Source organism: Etheostoma spectabile, chromosome 12 (genome assembly GCF_008692095.1).
Source record: "Etheostoma spectabile isolate EspeVRDwgs_2016 chromosome 12, UIUC_Espe_1.0, whole genome shotgun sequence".
In the NCBI taxonomy this organism is placed as follows: Eukaryota; Metazoa; Chordata; class Actinopteri; order Perciformes; family Percidae; genus Etheostoma; species Etheostoma spectabile.
Window position 1 is genome coordinate 20,117,762 of NC_045744.1, and position 19,881 is coordinate 20,137,642.

The 19,881-nt window shown below is 39.3% G+C and overlaps 1 protein-coding gene and 1 long non-coding RNA gene across 2 annotated transcripts in view; one reads left to right on the plus strand and one right to left on the minus strand.

Moving 5' to 3' along the window:
• The window catches only part of LOC116699838 (astrotactin-1-like), a 372,650-nt gene that overhangs the window by 318,149 nt on the left and 34,620 nt on the right, over window positions 1-19,881 (minus strand).
• LOC116699839 (uncharacterized) lies at window positions 1,134-18,545 on the plus strand. Its single transcript, XR_004334521.1, has 3 exons — window positions 1,134-1,146; window positions 13,410-13,416; window positions 18,456-18,545. It is a non-coding gene; the product is annotated as an uncharacterized LOC116699839 (long non-coding RNA).

Here is a 19,881-nt window from a genome sequence, read left to right on the forward strand (position 1 = left end):
TGAAATTCTGTTTCATCTAAAAAGATACATTTCTCTGTTGGTTTATCTAACTTTAATTTTATTACTTCAAAATTGGATTGTCAATCAGACAAAGGGTCCAACACATATATAATAATAGATCAATACTTGGCATCTGTGTATCGATACAGTATTGCCACATAAAATATCGCGATTTGATGTATCTTTTTTCCCCCCCCACCCCAGTTGTCTGTAGCCTAACGGTTACAAACAGACTCGATAGTGAACGAAACATGTGCACATGTAGCTGAGCTGGACCAGAGAATATTTAGGACCTTTTTTTTTTTTTTTTTTTTTTTTTTTTTTAAATAGCCCTTTTAATGCTACACTGCTTGCAAGGAAAAACAGGAGTAACAGGCGAACCAGCTTTAAAAGTGAAATATTTTCCTTTAAAATAAGTGTACAGCGCAGGGGATCCAATTCATTCCAATTTGAAGAGTTGTTCATATGCATTCCAAAAAGTAACTGATGAATATTTAACGACAGTATTAAATTATGAACTATATGTGATGGGGTGGTAGCACCTCCCGACCCATCCGCGAGGCTATATTAGATATACTTTGGGTGAACCAAGCCTTTAACTCCCATGACAAAGTCTCAAGCACACAGTCTATATCAGACAATTCTGCTACATCATGTAGCCATAAAAAAAATTAAAAAAAACAACTCCCAAAAGGTGAATGAAGTGTCCCCTTCCTTTATGAACAAAGAAGCACTGCGTCAACCTGTAGCACAAGTTTAAGCATCGCTTCCTTACAGCATGAGATTAACGAAGCAGCCACTCAAACAGGACGGCCTGTGATGCAGTTGTCTCACCTCGATGTTGATTTAATTCAACATGCACGTCAGACCTCGCGAAAATGACACGCGCGGTGCAACGAACCAAACACCACAGCCATTTGCTACCCTGAGACGAATAGCAATTACGATTTCTGTTACGTCTCATTGGTTAACCCATTTGTTCTTCTGCGGAGCAACAGATATGGAAAACAGCTAAATCTCCACATGGAAGAAATGAAGAAATGTGTGTTGATGGTGGAAAAGATCTTAATCCCCATTTCCATCCCATCTCATCCACGTTTGATCATGTGTTATATGTTGTTCATATGTCATGCATTGTGTTTTCCTGTCTTTTTTCCCCCGGCTTGCTTGCGAATATAATGTGGTAACCAGTTGTCTGAGGCCCTTTTTCATCTGAAGTCCCACGTCCTTTTCCTTTTTTCTAAATGAGCAAATGCAGGATATGGGAATTACTTCTCTGTTTTACCAAAGCCTTCCACTTGAATATTTTCCAGTAAATTACCCTGCCAATTTACCTGCCCATTTTTCATTATGCAGGACTTGTGCCATATAGTGCCACTTGAGAAGAAAAAAGTTAAATGGCTAAGAGGAGACAGTTAAAGTGACCCTGCTAATCAAGTCACATTGACGACTTAAGCATGGTGTTCCATGGGGATTGCTTGGCACTCCCAAAAGGCAATTTAGCATGCCTGCCAAGTAGCACAAGTACCTCAGCACTGCCAGAATACCTAGTTGTTCTTCATGTTGCAAAGAATATACAGGGTTAGCGAGAAGCTCATGTTTCAAGGACTCTGGCAGTTTTGCCAATAAACTGTTAAATAAAAAGTATGATGTTATGAACAAATGTAATCCAGGCTTTGTAATTCACTCACTGTAAATAAACCGTTTACTGCTTTTCTGTTGGCAAGAACAGTAATGTTATATAGAAATAAAAAACTGAATATTTATATATGTAAGCAATCTGGGTACGGTATGTGCCAATACTTACATACCCTTAGTAATTTGGTATGGAATTTTGGAATGAAGACTTTCCCAGCATACATTGAGGAGAAAGCAAGGTAACACCCTGCCATTCAATTACAGACCATTGAAGCTCATTTATTTGAGGTATCAAGCTCATAAATGATATTTTTGATAGAGCATACCTGCATAGTAAAGGGCCACATCATAAATTAAGTAAACAGAAAGCTTAATAATTAAGCTTTCCGTTTACATTCTCCAAGCCCAAACCAACATTCTCAGACTTGATAAAATTGTTTTTACAGGCAAGTAAACTTAACTTGATTAATAAAATTGGTGTGCTCCCCTTTAAACATATTACCTGCTTCTCCCTTCCTCCCCCGAAATACTAATGTTGGCCAACCTCCACTCAGGATTATAGTTAATTTTAGAAATACTGAGGTGATGAACCATGAATGAGGATTTTATAGATCTTGTTTATAGATCTTGTTTTTCATGGCTTGTTTGGGAAAGAATGACTAACCAGTCACCTTTCACTTATACTATTTTATCATCAAACACATCTTAAAATGTGACTCATTGTGTTATTTTTAAAGCAAATGTTGCCAAAAATCCCCCAGAATCCTGAGAGCATGACCTCAGTGTACTCAGCGGCAGCTAAGGCCCTGTATCTTCCATAATACACTGCAAAAAAACAGTTTTAATAAATGAGTTAGTCATATACTAACATTACACACATGTCGGTTACAACCTAAAACTACACCTATTCCTTGGTTCAACTTTAAATTGAAATGTAAGATCATGAAAATAAGACCAAAACCGGAGAGATGAGGCTATGAAAAATATGGGCAACCATGAAACCCCAGCAATCCAAGCTAATGACACCAGAGGATTTGAGCAATCTGACTTCCAGCGGCAGAAAAAACATCCCAAGGCATTCCAGGCCCTGCGGGTTGGAGACCAAAAAGGGTGAAAAAGTTTTTTTTAAATAATAAAAATTTTAAAAAATAGAGCGAAAAATATCAGTAGCCCTTCATAATCGTTTTCACTTAAACCTCTGCCCGATGCATTTTAAACCCAAACCTTTTTTTTTAAAAGCGAAAAAACAAAGTTTTTTTTTCCTTTCAGCTAAGGAAATTGAAGAGTTTAAAAATCCACAAAATACCAAATTTAAAAGTTCCCATTGTAAAAACTTAAAAAAATTTCTTTTAAAAAAACCAAATTAACAATAAAAATGCAAATTAAGGAATGCAACTTGTTTTGCTGTTTAGGAACGGGTCCCGTTTCCCAGTAGGAGAAAATGGGAAGCCGTTTCTTCTGGGGACATTATGAGAATGTTTTTTATTGACAAGCTCCTGTCTCTAACCTTAAACATCTAGATGCTGTCCATCACTCAGCTCTTAGACTTATTACTGATGACCCATATGGCACCCATTATTGTGTCTTGTAACATAAGGTGGGCTGGCCTCTTACAGGCAAGATCAGCACCTCTATTCATCTACTAAGGACTAAATTACCACCTTACCTATTGTCACTCCTGTGCCCAAAACATTACACTTATTACATCTGTTCTCAGGAGTGACTTACACTATGTTTTACCACATTAAATACCAATCTTTGAAAGACAGCCTTCAGATATTTTTGCCCCATTAGTCTGGAACAAATTACAGAGTAGACTGACACACTCATATCGATAGGGAAATTCAAAACATTGGTTAAAGGTTAGAATGGATTTTAGGTGTTACTGTTTCAATATGCTTGTATTTTTATTCATTTTTATATATACCTACGCTAAAAATATTTCTTAATGCATTTGTTCATAATTTAAAGATGCTTCTGTTGGATGGACATGTCCGGCACATGCACCCCCTAAAGCCTTTTAATGTAGAATGTGCCCAATCCGAATGTCCCTAGTGCCCACCACATCATTGGGGGGAATTGGGATTTGTAGTTCTTGTACATTTTGGTTATTTGTTAGTTTGTTGGAGCTTCTGTTCAGTTGACCCCTTTTGTTGGCCCAGAACTGTAAACAATATTTTGTAAATTGGTTGCCTAATTTGGGGGTTTAATATGACCCTCTTTTTGAAAATCCATCTGTGACTCATCTTGCCTGCCTCCTTGGTCCTTTACACACTGAAGATACAATGATCATAATGACCATTTCCGTTATGTAAGGTATATGGCACATGTATTACCAATCCATGAGCAGTAGGAGATGATCATCTGAACATAGGCATGTTAACACCATGCTCTTCCAGTACAGAAAACAGAATCTCTAACCCCTGTACTGATGCATTGTTCCATCCATTCTGTGTTATCCCACTTCAGTCAAAAGCAAAGATATGAGAAAAGCATAGCGATTTGTATAATCCATGAGTTGAGCCCCCCTGCTGCAGTTAGACATGGCCATCCACTGGAAGCCTGGCTTTAGACAAAACATCATTGCTGTATGGATTGAATAACAATGTAAGCTTTTGAGTGTGGCAGGATGAGCACTCAAAACTAAAGGCCCAACATTCCTAATACCAGTAAAAAAAAAGTAATAACAATGCAGGCTTTTACACATATTGATTATATAATATAAAAGAAAGTGGTAGTGTACAGCATTGACAGTCAAAGCCTGGACCTTTTTCACAGCAGGTGCAAATCTATCTTTTCGTTATTTGTTCTGGCAATGTTGACTTTGTTCCCTGTTCCTCTCGGGTGATACACTGTTGCATATTTACTGAGTAACTCTTCAGCGACAGCCTGGTTAAAAGGGAACTATAGAGATTTTATAGCACATCCACAAGTTACCTGTAGCCTACCAGGTCTAAATACAAAGGTCCATAGATCAGATGTCCTATCCAAATCATTTTTGGAGTTTACTTGTTAACAAAGTTCCTGTTTATATTTAATGTTACTATATAAAACATTTTAATTTAACAAGTTAATACCAAGTTAATACTGGCATTGCTTACGTTCATGTTTACAAGATTAATAGATTTATAAACTGAGGAAGAAACCAAAAGATTAATCTATAAGGCAACAAAATTATATTAATAAAAGCATATTAAATCAATGATAAAAATAAACGTTAGTTGCAGTCATAAAGGAATTATCTTGTCACCTGTGTCCTTGTGCGCATGCAAAAGAACAAACAAATCAGGGGCCCACATGTGAAAACATTGCTCCATGATGCTACAAGTGGTCAAAAACTCCAAACGGTACCTTTAATACCCAGCATAAAGGTGGCCTTAGTCCCTAATATGGATCAAGTTCCAAAAAGATGGATCTACATTTCCTTTAATCCAACTCAATAGCATTTTTCCTGAGCTCCTCCATGTCCCCAGTTTGTAACTCCACACTGTGTCTCCAATATCAAGAGGAGATAACCCAGATGGCATTATCAGATTTTCCTTTCCATTTTAGGATTATGACCACCAGGTTTGCGGATATATAAAGTTGTTTTTAGTGTGTGTAAACACAAGCTGAATTGCTCTTATACCGCTGTATAAATACAGTGTGCCGTCAACGTCTTTTCAGAATCCAAGCGGCATGTGTTAAATGCGGCAAGCGTGTTTGCCTGTGTAATCATGCTGGTAAATTAGCACTAAACACCCTGAGAGGTGGGAATGACAATCTGTCAGAACGCTACAGACTGACCAGCCATAACCGGCTTACACTGGGGCTGCCGCTGCCGCTGTTGTGGCTGCTGCGGCGAACTCCCGACGTGCTGGGGCTTATCTGGGGCACGCAGGAGGCACAACAATGAACTTATCACCATCCAGCCACTTGGCGGGATGTAGCTGCAACCCCCGCCGCGCTGCTCTGACCACGAGCAGGCTCCGGTTCATTGATCATACACACCAGCAGAACCTAATCTAGGAACAGTGAGGCTTTCAAACCGCAGGCTACGGCTTTGGACAGAGAGAGGGTGGAAAAAAAAAGACAGAGAAGTTTTGCCAGGTAATATAAAAAGCTGCTGGTGAAAAGAGAAAAAAAAGAGAGAAAGAACTTCAATAACTTTGTAGGGACCTCCACGCCCTGCATGTCAACTAGCTTCCAGGATTTTGATTGAAGCTCTGCACAAGCCCACAGCAGGGCTTTTCTATTCCTTCTTTTTTCTTTGTTGGCGAATCGGTTACAGTGCCACAAGAATACATAAAGGTTTTAGCAGGAGGGTTCCATCAAGGGTCAGCAAAGAAAAAGAAAAAAAATCTCTTTTTGGGACAAAACTCTAATGCAAACAAAGATGACTGTCAGTGTATTTGCTGGCTGGAAAGCTTTAAAAGAAGCAACAAAGATGAGGTGTCACACTGAAAATAAAGAAGCACCATCCCATACAGGCAATTTTTAAAGCATGCAATGGGATTTTACGTGCAGAATAACAAAACGGAGGGTTACGGTAATACCCCGGCAGATGCATTAAACTCTGACACAGTTACTGTCACTGATATTAGATATTTCACGGGCACTGCAGAGAGTTCAGGGAAATCATTTGGGCTATATGTGAGAAACATCAGAGCCTTTTACACCTGATGTAAGGTGATTTGGTGCATGTAAGGCCTCTTTATTTTCTCGGTCTGCATTTCTGCAATGCTATGGGAGCGGTCCTAGTTTTATGCATGGCATGTATAGTAGCCTACATACACCTCCAGTCATGTTTTATTTTCAAAGGTAGCCCTTTTATCTAAGCCGTTTGTACTTTCACACAGATTTTTTTTTTGTTCCCCCTCATGCCTGACTCCCTCCGTCCTGTCTAGAGGAAGTGTTCGTCACATCAAATGGAACACGGCGACTTGCCCCTCGCAATCTTGATATCTGGAGCAAATTGAAGGTGATTTTCAATAACCGCGCTGACGAGCAGCAATAGACGGATCAGAGTCATTCTCTCTCTCTGGCAGGCTACAATTTGACGTTCTCTGTGTTTTTAAGTGGATCATAGCTTGGTTTACGCTGCCTGTTTGAAGAGCATTTATACCTGCCTTGACATGATGGATATGGTGCTGCATGTGTGAAATGTATCTTGATAGGAGTCTCATGATAGCAGTCCTATTCAAAGTCAGATTGAATGTGAGGCATGTGAAATAGGACTCAAGTCGAGATAAAAGAAGATACCTTTGAATGTAACCCCTTGTAAACTCAAGAGTTAAAGTTATTTATCCTCTCTTTGTAAACAATATAACATCTGAGGCAATATTCATAATTCGGCACTGCTATCTTATAATACATATTGGATTGGATGTTAACACCCCATGTTTTTCTTACTCAGGGATGCAAATGTCAAGAATAAAACCTGGCATTGGTTTTATTAGCAATTTCTTTTTATGATAATTTTGTATGCACTTGTCAGTGGTAATACATTCCCCTTGCTTTTCAACAGTTTCTTATAATGTCATCCTTATGCGACCTGTTATACGTACACTTCTGACAAGACTTTCTATCTATTCGATCTATTGCAAATTCATATACAGATTTGTTGAAAAAGGCTCTGATCTCTAAGGGAGCTCAAAAATAATAAACGTACAATGACTACAAGAACAAATCCCCGCTAATGAACACATACATTAACATGTCACTAAGTTAAATGGACAATAACAAAACCACAAGAGGATGCTGGTTGATGGGCTGGTGGAGACAGCTGTAGCATCAAACTGTGTTGCCATGGCGTATAAGCAGAATTACAGTGAGACGTGTCAGGTAATAATGCCCTCAAAACCTGCATGAATATGATTGGACGTTATTTAGTCAGCAGGAAGCCAAACAGCTAGTGATTTTGAAGCATGAATGAAGAAGCTGAGCAAGTGCAACTTCAGTGCTTTGCCCGAACTAACATTCCATAGTTCATAAATCAGCATGGTTAACGTTATTTAAACAGGAGCAAACATTGCACCGCTGCATTTTAATCCACATTTGGTGCCCAAGTAAGCATTTACTGCAGCAGAACAGCACATGCGGGATTGAGTCAAACTTAACTACACCGTGCGTGTTTATGGGTATGACGGACATGTCACCCAGTGCAACAATGTGGCTCACTGATGCGGCTCTCTATGCCACAGAGGAATAACATACATCAGGCTTTGGATGTGAACACAAACATGTGTAAAACAAAGCTTGCAATGAAAATTTCTGTTCAGTTTATGTGTATTATATTACAACAGACATTTTTTTTAATTTCTCAATCATTACTACTTTCTAAAAGCCTTGATCCTAAGACAACAGTTGCTGTGTTATGCTGCACATAACAAAAAACCTGTGACCAACCTTTTATTTTGGGATGTATAAATACAATCAACTTGACAGGCATTTATTTTCAACAAGTTAGATAGTGACAAAAAAAAAGAAAAATAATTGTCACACAAGGAAAAAACTGCTTCATGGCAAGCGGTAGGGCTGCACAATTAATCGAATTTTAATCGCGATCACGATTTGGACTTCCCACGATCAAATTTGCGTGATCAAGCGATTATTTTTTATAAAGCGTCATTTCATAGAACGCTCCGGGTTTTTTGCAAAGCCAATCTCCCGCTCCATAAAGCCGTCTGCTCATGAGCCAGTCAGAGTAGTTCACTGCACCCCGTGCAGCTAAGTTTCTAGATGTAGACAGTCACAGAGGACAGAGTAGCGTGGGGAAAACTCAACAGATAGCAGTCTGGTAATACGTCAGTCTCAAGGTTTACCAGTTTACCAGTAAACGCAACACTTTGTCCCATTTGTTGTTTTTCAGACAACAGCAGTGACCAGTGCTAGTTAGCGTCTGTTAGCTGTTAGCTAGTAGCGTCTGTTAGCTCTTCTAGGACGCACCGGTGCTAATGTCCTCGCATCCGCTGCAATGCTGTTTATATGGATATGGTTTAATTTTGCGTTACATGACCCATTTCGTCTGTAAAGCCGTGCCTGTGTTGGATCTTTCTACGCTCTCTCGTCCTACTCTCTCTCCTCTACTCTCTCTCCTCTACTCTCTCTCCTCTTACTCTCTCTCCTCTTACTCTCCGCGCTCCGCCACACAGCGGCCGCCGGTCCACACTTCTGATATATGTCTACAGTTTTAATTTTTCATTAACACAGCTGTATATTGTTAAGTATGAGGGGGCAAACCTGTATTTGTACCAGTGTTTCCGCGGGTAACTGTTATCGCGGCCGCTACGGCGAAGAACACAGAAGAAGTTATTGAATGCAACTAACTTCAGTTGGTAGAGTCACAGCGTGGGAGACGGAGCTGCTGTACCGAAGCCTGGACCAGGACCAGAGATGTGACCCATGGCCAGAATATCATAGTTCATAAAAATGCAGCGCAGTGAAGATACAGACGTTTAATACACACGACGTGTGTATCCGCCGTTCGACCGTGCTGGACCCGTTCATAATGATCAGCCGTCTCTCTGTGAGTAGCGTCCATCACACTCCCTCTCGCAGTTATAAATAGCCTATGTGACAATAAAATTAGTTTTGGTTAAAATCAACAAATAATCGTGAGAATAATCGCGATCAAAATTTTGATCAAAATAATCGCGATTATCATTTTGGCCATAATCGTGCAGCCCTAGCAAGCGGGTTTAGAAAAGTACTCACAATACTCCCAAGATGACACCACAATCTTGGCTTGATCAGAACTGGGAGGTTGGGGAACACTTTGGCACATACATCTTCATCCGACTCTTCTGCCCTGTGTTCTACTACCACTAAAGCCATCCCTGTGCCTAATCTAATTGAAAACATTGTGCAGAATTAATCACCGGCCTCATAATAATCTGTACCATGGCTCACATTCAGTATGGACCCACCATGTCTAAACATATTAAGCAAACAACTAAATCACATGCAAAGCTCAAACCCATGACAAATTGCCAACAAGCTTGTATTTGGCGTTTGCCTTCTGTTTTACTCAATTGGCGTTTGGCTGAAGCATGGTGGTAACACAGGCTGCATGGTGGGATCCTGCTGCAGTAATACCTTGCACACACACACACCGACCACCGTGTCAGTCACACTATCAACACGCTTAGCTGTGATTAGAAAGAAACGACAAAAAAACATGCAACCTTCTCGAAGGAACCCCAAAACAAGACCTTTACCTAACTATTGTGATTTTTAAAAAGGGGCACTGTGAGGATGTCTTCATGCATTGTGCTTAAAATTTGAAGACAAAGTCATTAGAAACTGGTGGAGTGGAGATTTGAGAGACAAGCATTTACCATCCATTCAAAGACGCTATTGAGTTGCATATCATAATTGTAGGATCCATTGTTTTTTGGGCTTGACTCATATTACAGGGCACTAAGACCCTATGTTTAACTGGTATTAACATACATACGTATTTGGATGTATTTTTTGCAGAATGGAATTTGATTATGGCTTCTTGCATTTACAACCAACAGTATTATGTATTTAGTTATCAAGGTTCTGCCTGTCTTGTGATCGGATCTCAATAGGTGAGTAACAGAGGCACAACTGAGACAGATGGCAAACTCCTGAGGGACTGCGACAACATGGAATATGAGGCTCACGTGAAAGATGGAGGAAGTCAAAAGGTAGAGCCCAACCAATAAAGGACTTTTAAGGCCAATACCGTTTGTCATTTAAAAATCCGATATTTTGATATATCGGTCGGTATATATAAAAAAAAAATCTAGAAACACAAACATTAAAACCTAAACAGATTTCTCTAAAATTAGTTATTTGGAGTTATTTAGGAGTTCTCACTAAAACAATATGATAATAATTTGTTTTATCGTCACAACAGAACAGAGGAACATCGAAATATATTAAAGTTCCGATATATAAAATGTATAAAAATACAAACTAAGATATGAAACTTAAAGTCTTTGAACAAAAAAAACATTAACAAAAAGTGCCCTCTTGGGGACAATCTATGCAACGCCAACACTAATAACCTGATTAACCATCTGTTTTTATTTTATCGTTTAAATATTCATTTATCAGAATAATTATTTGTCATTATGAATTATTCTGATTTATGAATATCTAAAAAAAAAAAACACACACACACACACTTTTTGATAGCATTTGTACTAGTTGGGCTACACGTACTGTAAACCGGTTTGTGTAGTACAAGACAACAATCTTTTCCGTAGCTAATACAGGTCACTTAAATAATTTTGTATTACTGTTCTGCTATTACAACGTTTTTTTCCTGAATAGGCTAATCATAACGGCCATTCATGAGATTTTTCTTTACACTGGAAGGGCTTGACTTTAGCTTTTTGCATGCAGCTTGAGATGGCAGAAATAGGGAGAGTTAGGTGGTCTTCCAACTTGCTAGGTGGAATTCTGGTGTAGAATGTGAATATTTACAACTACATTGACTTACATTTCTTTCCTTATATCCAGCTAAAGATCAGAAGTTAATACTCATCTTACACAGGTTTTACAAGTCTGGATCTCAGTCTCTGAAGCTTTGTTGTAGACTTTTATTTTCTTAAACTGTCTCTCAACAGTGCCCCACCTTTACGGACTCACTAACTATTAACTCTTTGGAATAAACAAAATCCTGTACACACATAGGTAAATGGATATAGGTATTTTATATTCTGGAACGTATATGTTTTGTTATAATGCAGCAGATAGAGATCTGCAGTCTGTATGCAGAGAGACATTTCACTTTTAGACATTGTTTGACAATGTTGGTTTTATTATGCAAATGCTCCCCCGTTACTGTGTACAGGTAGAGAGATTTACTTGTAACCAATGATTACCTTAATCCATCCACAAAACAAGCTGCTGATGAATTATGCAAATACTACATCTGTTTCTGCACAAATAAATCTCCGTGGAAAATGGCACTGTCGCTGCAATGTAAGATCCATCCTCAAATGTCAGCCGACACCGACACAAACTGTGTGATGCATTCAATGAGTAGGATGGTGGAGGGCCATAAACAATGAGTTGGGCCCTTCTGCACCACAGACTGTTAGCACCTATACAGGACATGTGGTCAGTCACACAATGTCTGCAAAGAATAGGATTTAGGACTGTGTTACTGTACTGCGATATTGAAATGTTTTTCCAAACATGTATAATTTACTATGATCCAATTTTAGAACAGAAAATGGAAGATTGGTTCCCTTTTGGATGGGATTTTTCTGCACTGGTTTAGTTTGATTTAAGATACATTCTGTTTAGAGATCGTACATTTCAGAAGAATCGTGTTGTTTCAGTTTTTAGACATTCCGATACATTAAACATATTATGTTACATTCCAATCCATAAAGATCATTTTTAGGTATGACGCGGTGGGCATGCTTGTAGCTGTTCCTTAAGCACTGTGAGCATGCTGCCATGCTCGCACACTACATACCTCTCTATTAGGCACAGACGGGTAGTTGGATGTTATTTCTACATCTTTCCCTGGATGCCAAAATATTTGGCATGATCGCACAGCAAAGAACCTTTTGTCATCCAGGAATCCCGGGGGGGGGGATCTAATTTGTCACCTTTTCATCCTCAGTCAGCTTCCAATCAACAACATGCATGCTGACATATACTGTATATTTGCCTGTCTGACCCTGTGCTTTGTACATCCCTGACTTTAATAATCCTTTGAACTAAATGTCAGGTTGATCTGTGCGGGGCCCGACCCCCACGAGGGGACAGGGTGAATGCTAATTATTATGGCCGCAAATTGACCTTCAAGTTCAGAGGTTGTAGTAATTACAAGAAAGCAAGTTGGTGTTGCATAAGCATAAATCGCCCTAAGAACCACCTTGTGATGCCAATGATCGTGATTACAATGATGCAGATGCCAATGTTGAAGAAGTTTCAGAATTTCAAAGATTAAAGTGGTATATTCACGAGAAAAAACACACACAAAAACTTTGTTGAACCCCTTATTTCAGCCCCACAACGCAATGGACAGATACGAAGACTGTTGGTTACATCTACAGAAAATTCAAATGGAATTTGTGGTCCAGCAGGACACAATAGCACAGAACATCCTAGCTAATAAGCTAAAAGTTCACAAAAATAATTAAAGCTGTAATAATAATAAATAATAAAATAATAAAGCTGTGGAATCCATTGGTGTTATTATATTGGCACATTTGTTTCATATTTCAAGCATGCATTTTACATTGTAATTTGTTGTAGTCTTAAAATTTACTTTGTCCTATTTTTACCAATGTGAAATTAAAATGAAGAGGATTTTAGCAAAAGTCAAATAGGTAATAAAATCATTGCTCCTACATATTTTGGGACTCTTTCCGCCCCATGACTTGGATGCTGACGTATTAGGTCTGGTTGGAAGATACTGCTATAGTGAATAAACAGTTGAGGGAACAGCTCCATGCAACTTGTCCCCTGCATCATGACAGTAAATCCTCCCAGCTCCTAAACCTGTTCCCCCGTCAGCACACTGACACTCCGCTGTAGGAGAGTCATCAAAGCGGAGTGAGTTATAAAAGAGAAACTCTAGAGCACCTTCCTGCAACAGCACTGCTATAGATAGAGGTTGAATTCCCACAGGGGCCAACCAAACTAAAATGTATGCACTCAGAACAACACAACTCTCCAACAGTTAACTTAGTTTGACAAACATGTCTACTGATTGCAGTATTCTATCCCAGTCAGTGCACACTGTACTGGCTATAATCCAACATTCATTGACTCTGAATTAAATTCTTTCAGCAGAGATTTCATGTTTGATCAAATCCCATATTTGACAGTTCTACTCTAGATAAGTTTACAAAGTAACTAAGAGAACTCTTAAGATAAGATAAAAGGTGGGAATAACCCCATTACTATAGATGACATAATGTTTCATGAATAGGGCTGGAAATCATTCCAAGGATGAGATTTACTCCTTTTGGAATTGAAATTGGGTATTGACGAGGCATGACGAGGCATCTTTTGTTACTCGATACTAAGGTAGCAATTCGGTCTGTGCCTAAAAAGTCACCGTGCCTAAAAAGTATTGAGTAAGAATTCAGTACCCAGCCCTATTCATGAATGATCAATATTTCTGTGGTGATTAAATGACAGGCCACTTGTGTTGTGTCAGTAAATGTGTAACTGAAATATTCATCAATACACAGGAGCAGAGATAGATTGCAAGTAAGGCAATATATACTGTAGATTTGATCTACAGATATATACGCATGACAAAGTAAAATATTGTATTTGGCATCAACCAGCGTGTTCATGTTGATACAGTGATATTGTTTTTCAGTTAAACAAATATTCACATTGATGGGGTAATTCAACATTGTTGGAACCTAACAATGTGGAACATTTAAAAAAAGAGCAAACTCTGCAAACATGTGGCTTTCCCTAACAAAGATATGGCCTAGACGCAAAAACAAGTGCCCAAAACTCCAGACTTAGCAGGTCTCTCCTGAATGTTACTTTTAGGTTTGACTACAGATCCCTGCCTCCCATCGGATGGGGTCACCCCACCCTCGTCTTTCCACTGCAACTCAAGGTTGCTACAGCAGGTGCGCCACAGGAATGGCTCAAGAAATGGCAGCTCTGTTTTCTTTCAACCCTTTGTTGAAAAAAAAAGGACCGCCATCTAGTGGGCTCAGAAAATAGAGAAAATGGTTCATGAAACATCATTTAGCCATCACTAGTGTTTTGGATCTTGAGAAATCTCTGTGCAACCAGCCATTTCATCTAACCTGCAGAAGGGAGAAATGGACTGCAGTCTACTCCAATTTTTTTTCTGTGAGCAAAGAAACCAAACCAAGGTTTAGCAATTAATCCACTCTATTTGTTTATTCACATTAGATAAAATAAGCAATAGGTTTGAAACCTCTAACTTCTCTCAGGCGTAGGAGCTAAGCACAAACATGCTTTCAATTACTCTTAGACATGCACCTTGCTTTTCTTATAACTCAGCCAGCTAAGAGCTGCTTTTAGCAGAGGATATTTTGTGAACATTAGTGGAAAAAATGACGTGCTTACACCACATCAGTTTAGCATGTCAGTACTATTTTAAGCAAGAAAACAATTACCTCCTGTTTAGCTCTGCGGAATGGAAAGCTCGACATCTCTACAAGCTCGGCACTTAGACCATCATGAACAGGGCTTGTACGGAATTTTTTTTGCTGTGTGAACCATAGTCTGCAGGTAGCTAGTGACAGACTTTTGACTTGTTTACAATCAATTCAAACACTTCAAATCAATTCAGTGGGCTTTCAAACCTCAAATCGATTCAGTGCACTGCTGTATTGCTTTTTTGGACTGCAGTTGATCTACTGACTGAAGCACATCACTTCAACAAACCAGCAATCGTGATGAAAGATACCAAAAATCCAATGGATGGAATTTCAAACTACCATAAGTAATTAGTTAGTGGATCCATTTGATTACTCTTTCCTGTTTTTATAATCTACAATCATTTGACAGTTTTGGGGCTATGGACTATGAAGGCAACACACTGCATGATCACTTTAAGTGTTACATCTCATTTAGACTTTGTTGTGAGGACAGTATGGTGAGAAGTTATGTGTTCTCATGAACCATACGTTCAAAAACCTACAAATAGATAAGCACTGAAATTTGTATGATTTTTTTGCAGTGCGCACCACATTGATTGCTACTGTATAAGAACGCTGCTGGCCACGTAGGGAGGTCGGGTCGGGGAGGACGTTAAGACACCACACTTTTAAGAATTCCCGAGGAAGACTTTCAGCAAAAACATTTTCCTAAACTTAACTAGTTGTTTCGATGCCTAAACTTAAATTTCATTGTCGCATAACGCTCACTTTTTCTTGCCTAAACTTAACCCTAATCTCTGCCGAATTGACCGGCAGCTCGTGATACCCTGTACCCGGCTTACAATCACCTTTTCTTGGGTAACTGAACTCCCAACTACAGCTGACCTGACGGAGCACCATGCGGAGCACAGAGATCTGTAGCCGATTTCACGTGACGAGCCAGCGGTCTCCTAGTTTTCATATGATATACGTTTTAGTGTGCATGACTTTTCGTACAATATCATACGAAATGGTTCATGCCGTTTGTTTGTCTTAAATAGAAACAGCAGTGTCAGCGAGTGGTAAGAATGGAGGAGATTGGACCTGCCTGCTGTTTTAACAACGCTTTAATTCTGTCATTCTCCTAACAAAACGTGTGTCGTGCTCTGTGTGTTTGAAGCTGCAGATATCTATAAGGTAATTTCATGCTTGCAGCACTTTGCAGTGTGAGCACACGTTCAATTATGATACATCTGCAAATGCTAATTGCAGATTAGTTGACAGTGCTAATCAGCAAGTCATTATGATAAACAAACACCAGATGAGTGAGATACTAATAAGGGGAACTTTTTGACTCTAAGAAAAAGTTTTAATGAGGCATCTCAAAAAGTGAAAATCAAATTTTGTTTAATCAGGGCAGGGTATTTTTGCTACTTTATAACCCTCAGAGCAACATATAGTTATCTAATTCTTCTGTTTCACTCCCAAGAAATTGTTCAGCACAACTACATTATATAATTTTTTTGCACCTTAATGGTTAAAAGATAAAAATCCTTCCAAATGAATATTGTAAGAGCCTTTTGAAACCGTTAATCACAATTTTTATAACCAATCCTATTCAAAATGCCGCTGAAATCAAACAACTCTGTGTCACCAGTCTCCTGTCGATAGTTAGGCATGGGCCTTTGCCACTGCTGCAGCTCCAGCTGCTCAACGTGTTGATAGCCAGGCCAAGTCAGCAGTTGTTTCACCTCACACAGTATCTACTTGATTACATTTTCTGGGGGTGGTCAAGATTATCGCTGCAAGTTGGACACTTCTGGAGATTGGCAGCACAGAGGGTCAATAGATGATACAAATGCATGTATCAAGTTGTGGCGGCATCTGCCAATTTTGCTAATTATGTCTTGTCAGCATGAACTTTAACCATTTGTTATATATATATATATGAAAACTTGGCAAAATGTGTGAAATTGTGTACACAGTACATGACTGATTCCCTTGATGTCAAAGCCGAAACCCTAATTTACTTTGAGAGATAAAATAATAGCCCTCGGCTAATAAGACAATCAGCAACGCACACGGTGTGTCCAGTTATACACCAGCCAAACGCGTCTGTCCTCTCTCTCTCTCTCTCTCTCTCTCTCTCTCTCTCTCTCTCTTCTCTCTCTCTCTCTCTCTCTCTCTCTCTCTCTCTCTCTCTCTCTCTCTCTCTCTCTCGCTCTCTCTCTCTCTCTCTCTCTCTCTCGCTCTCTCTCTCTCTCTCTCTCTCTCTCCTCCACTGTGCCCCGCCCCTTTCTCCTACGCAACCTGAAGAATCCAATCAACAGGGACTTTAACATGAAATTGGTTAGAGAATAGGCTCGTTCGAGATGAGCCAGGTCTGCGCAGAATCGATCACCGGCGATCGGCGCCCGTTGCATGCCGGTTAGATTTGTGTCCGACTTGATCCCGACTTGCTCTGACGTCATGCACACGTGGGCAACGGAAATCTCACAAGAGCAAGGCGGCCGCAGTTCTGAGACGCAGGCGGCGCAGTTGCTTTTCACCGACTGCAAGAGCCAGGCGGACCCAGAGCATGCTGGGAAACGCCGGCATCGCAGCTGATTTAACACCTGATTGGTTTACAACATGATGACGTTTTATATAAACTTTTTACTGTTTTTGAATCGGAAGGATTTTAATTGCTGAGGCTGATAGTTAAGTTTAGAAGTCAAAGAGATAAATCCGTTCAGATCACGGATCATCTCCAGTCTGTTGTTCATTAAAATCAGTAACAGATCGCATGTAGAGCACTTTGACAGCTACTCTGTCATAACTAAAACAACTGGAGACTGGGTACCAGCTGGTATGAGGGTCTGATTATATTTTGTTAAATCGGAATCACACCACAGTGTTTTCATCACTTCCTGTCCAGCCTGAAGGAGCTGGAATCGGCTGGAAACTGTCCGACTTTACCGCAGCTTTTTGTCACCGCCCCCCGCTGCTGCCGCCTGCTCTCGTCCACTTTACAAGCGAGGCGCAGTTCCTCTCGAACGAGCCTAGTGTGTTAAGACAGGAAAACAAAAGGAAATAAAACGACCTGACCAAAACGAACCACAGCAGACATGTTCTAAAATAAGTGAAATAAATAAACACGTCACTTTGCCCTTATGTTGCTCTAGAAGAACTTATTGTTGCACTTGAATGTATTTATACTTGAATGTAATTTTGCTACTTATTACCGACAAATATTCATATTTATTAATACTGCACAGTAAAATAACTGGTTTTCCTGCGGGAGGGGAGAAAACACCACATCAATGGTCAATCCAATGACAATCGACATTGGTCAATCTTACGTCCGCGGTGCTGGAGGGGGGGTTGCAGAACACACACACACTGCGGGAGCGGGCATTGATGGTCAGAAAACCACCGGTAGCGGGCAAAAGCGGGATTAAAAAAAAAAAACAGTCCCACGCAGGTGCCTCAGGGTGATGAAATGTCAAGACCAATGATGCTTATGACAAAAGAGCCATTAATCACCTACTTTACTGAAATTAAACATATTTTAGTCCTTCAAGCAATGGGCGCAGGATCACTTTATTTTACATGATTTTCCTCACCCATGGAATGGAATTATCTGAGCTCTATTAATAACCTTCATTTGAAAAAGCATTTAAATCCCATCAGTCAAGAAACTATGTCAACAGTCCTCTGGCCGTTGTACTTATCAAAGCTTTGGCATCTGGTTTGCTGAATGGGAGTTTTGGTAATATGGAGGCAGTCTTGTATAAAGTATTTGAGAGCAATACTTGAGTAACAGTAGACTTATCTTACCAGAAAATGACTTTGGTAGAAGTTAAAGTTTTCTTTTAGAATATTAAATATTTACTTTCTTTGAGGATCAAAAATAATTTTCTGATGTGAAATGTACTAAAGTATTAGAAGTAAAAAAAAAAAAAAAAAACATTAATTATGAACTTCATGGCCAAAAAGGTGTGTAACGGTATCTTCACCACCACTGCTGTGGGGGGGGGTTATTGTTTGTTTGCATGGCGACAGAGCCTGCACCAGGTGCTTTCACGACACTCTCAGCCATTATGCTTCCTCTTCTTCTTGTTTAGTTTTGACTTGTTTTTTTTGGTTTGTTTTTTGCCGCTTGGCAACAAACAGGAATTAGGTCACCAACTGGAATGGAGCGTGCATTTTCTTGCCAATTTAAGAACAATGATTCGCCAAACTTGAGTTACCAGGGTAACAAATTTATTCTTATTTTATTTTGTAGTAATGAGTAACTAAGAGGCTTAGGGAAAATGTAGTGGAGTAAAATTATTCATTTTATCTAGGAAATGTAGTGGAGGAAATGTAAAAGTTTTGAGAAATATAAATAAAGTAAAATACAGATACGTGGAAATTCTACTTAAGTACAGTAGCAAAGTATTTCTACTTCGTTACAATACAACACTGGATGGAGGAGATATTAAGGTGACTGGTAGAGTTGAAGATGTATATTTTATGGCCTGTCGGACATGAACTTATATGTACTGCTTATTAAACAATTTAATGTCATGTCTGAAAAATACCTATTGTTTTTCGTAATAATTACTCTGGCAATATGCCTACCGAGAGCCAACTTACATATCTGCGAGGTTTGGCTCCAGCCTGAGTACAGAGCATTAGTGGATCCAGGACACACATTATCATGGTCTATGAATGGTTTTCAGTCTTCAGTGAAACCACTTTCTGCTGAAAACAAATCACCAGTCCTCAAGTCCAAAAACTCTTTTTCACATTTTAGCCATCCATTTAGCTGTAAAATCATATTTTCTGTTAAATGCAGAGGATGTTTCTCTGATATTGCAATAATCTAATTTGGTTGGAGAAGTAAAAAAAAAAAAAACTAAAAAAATCACTTTCCTTTATTTTACAGGCAGAATAAATGTCTGTAAATTCTTGCTCAAAAATATCAGAATCAGCCTTCAAGACTCATTGTGTATTTGTGTTGAACACAGTTTTACTATAGTAAAAAGTATTTAAAAATATATGTATTAGGGCTGTCAAAAATAACAACAATAACAAGTTAACGCAAATTCCTTTTAAAGATAACATTTTTGGGCATTTTAGGCCGTTATTTGTGACAGGACCGCTTAGATGTGAAAGGGGGAATGACATGGAGGTTGGGATTGAACCCGCGGTCGCCGCGTCG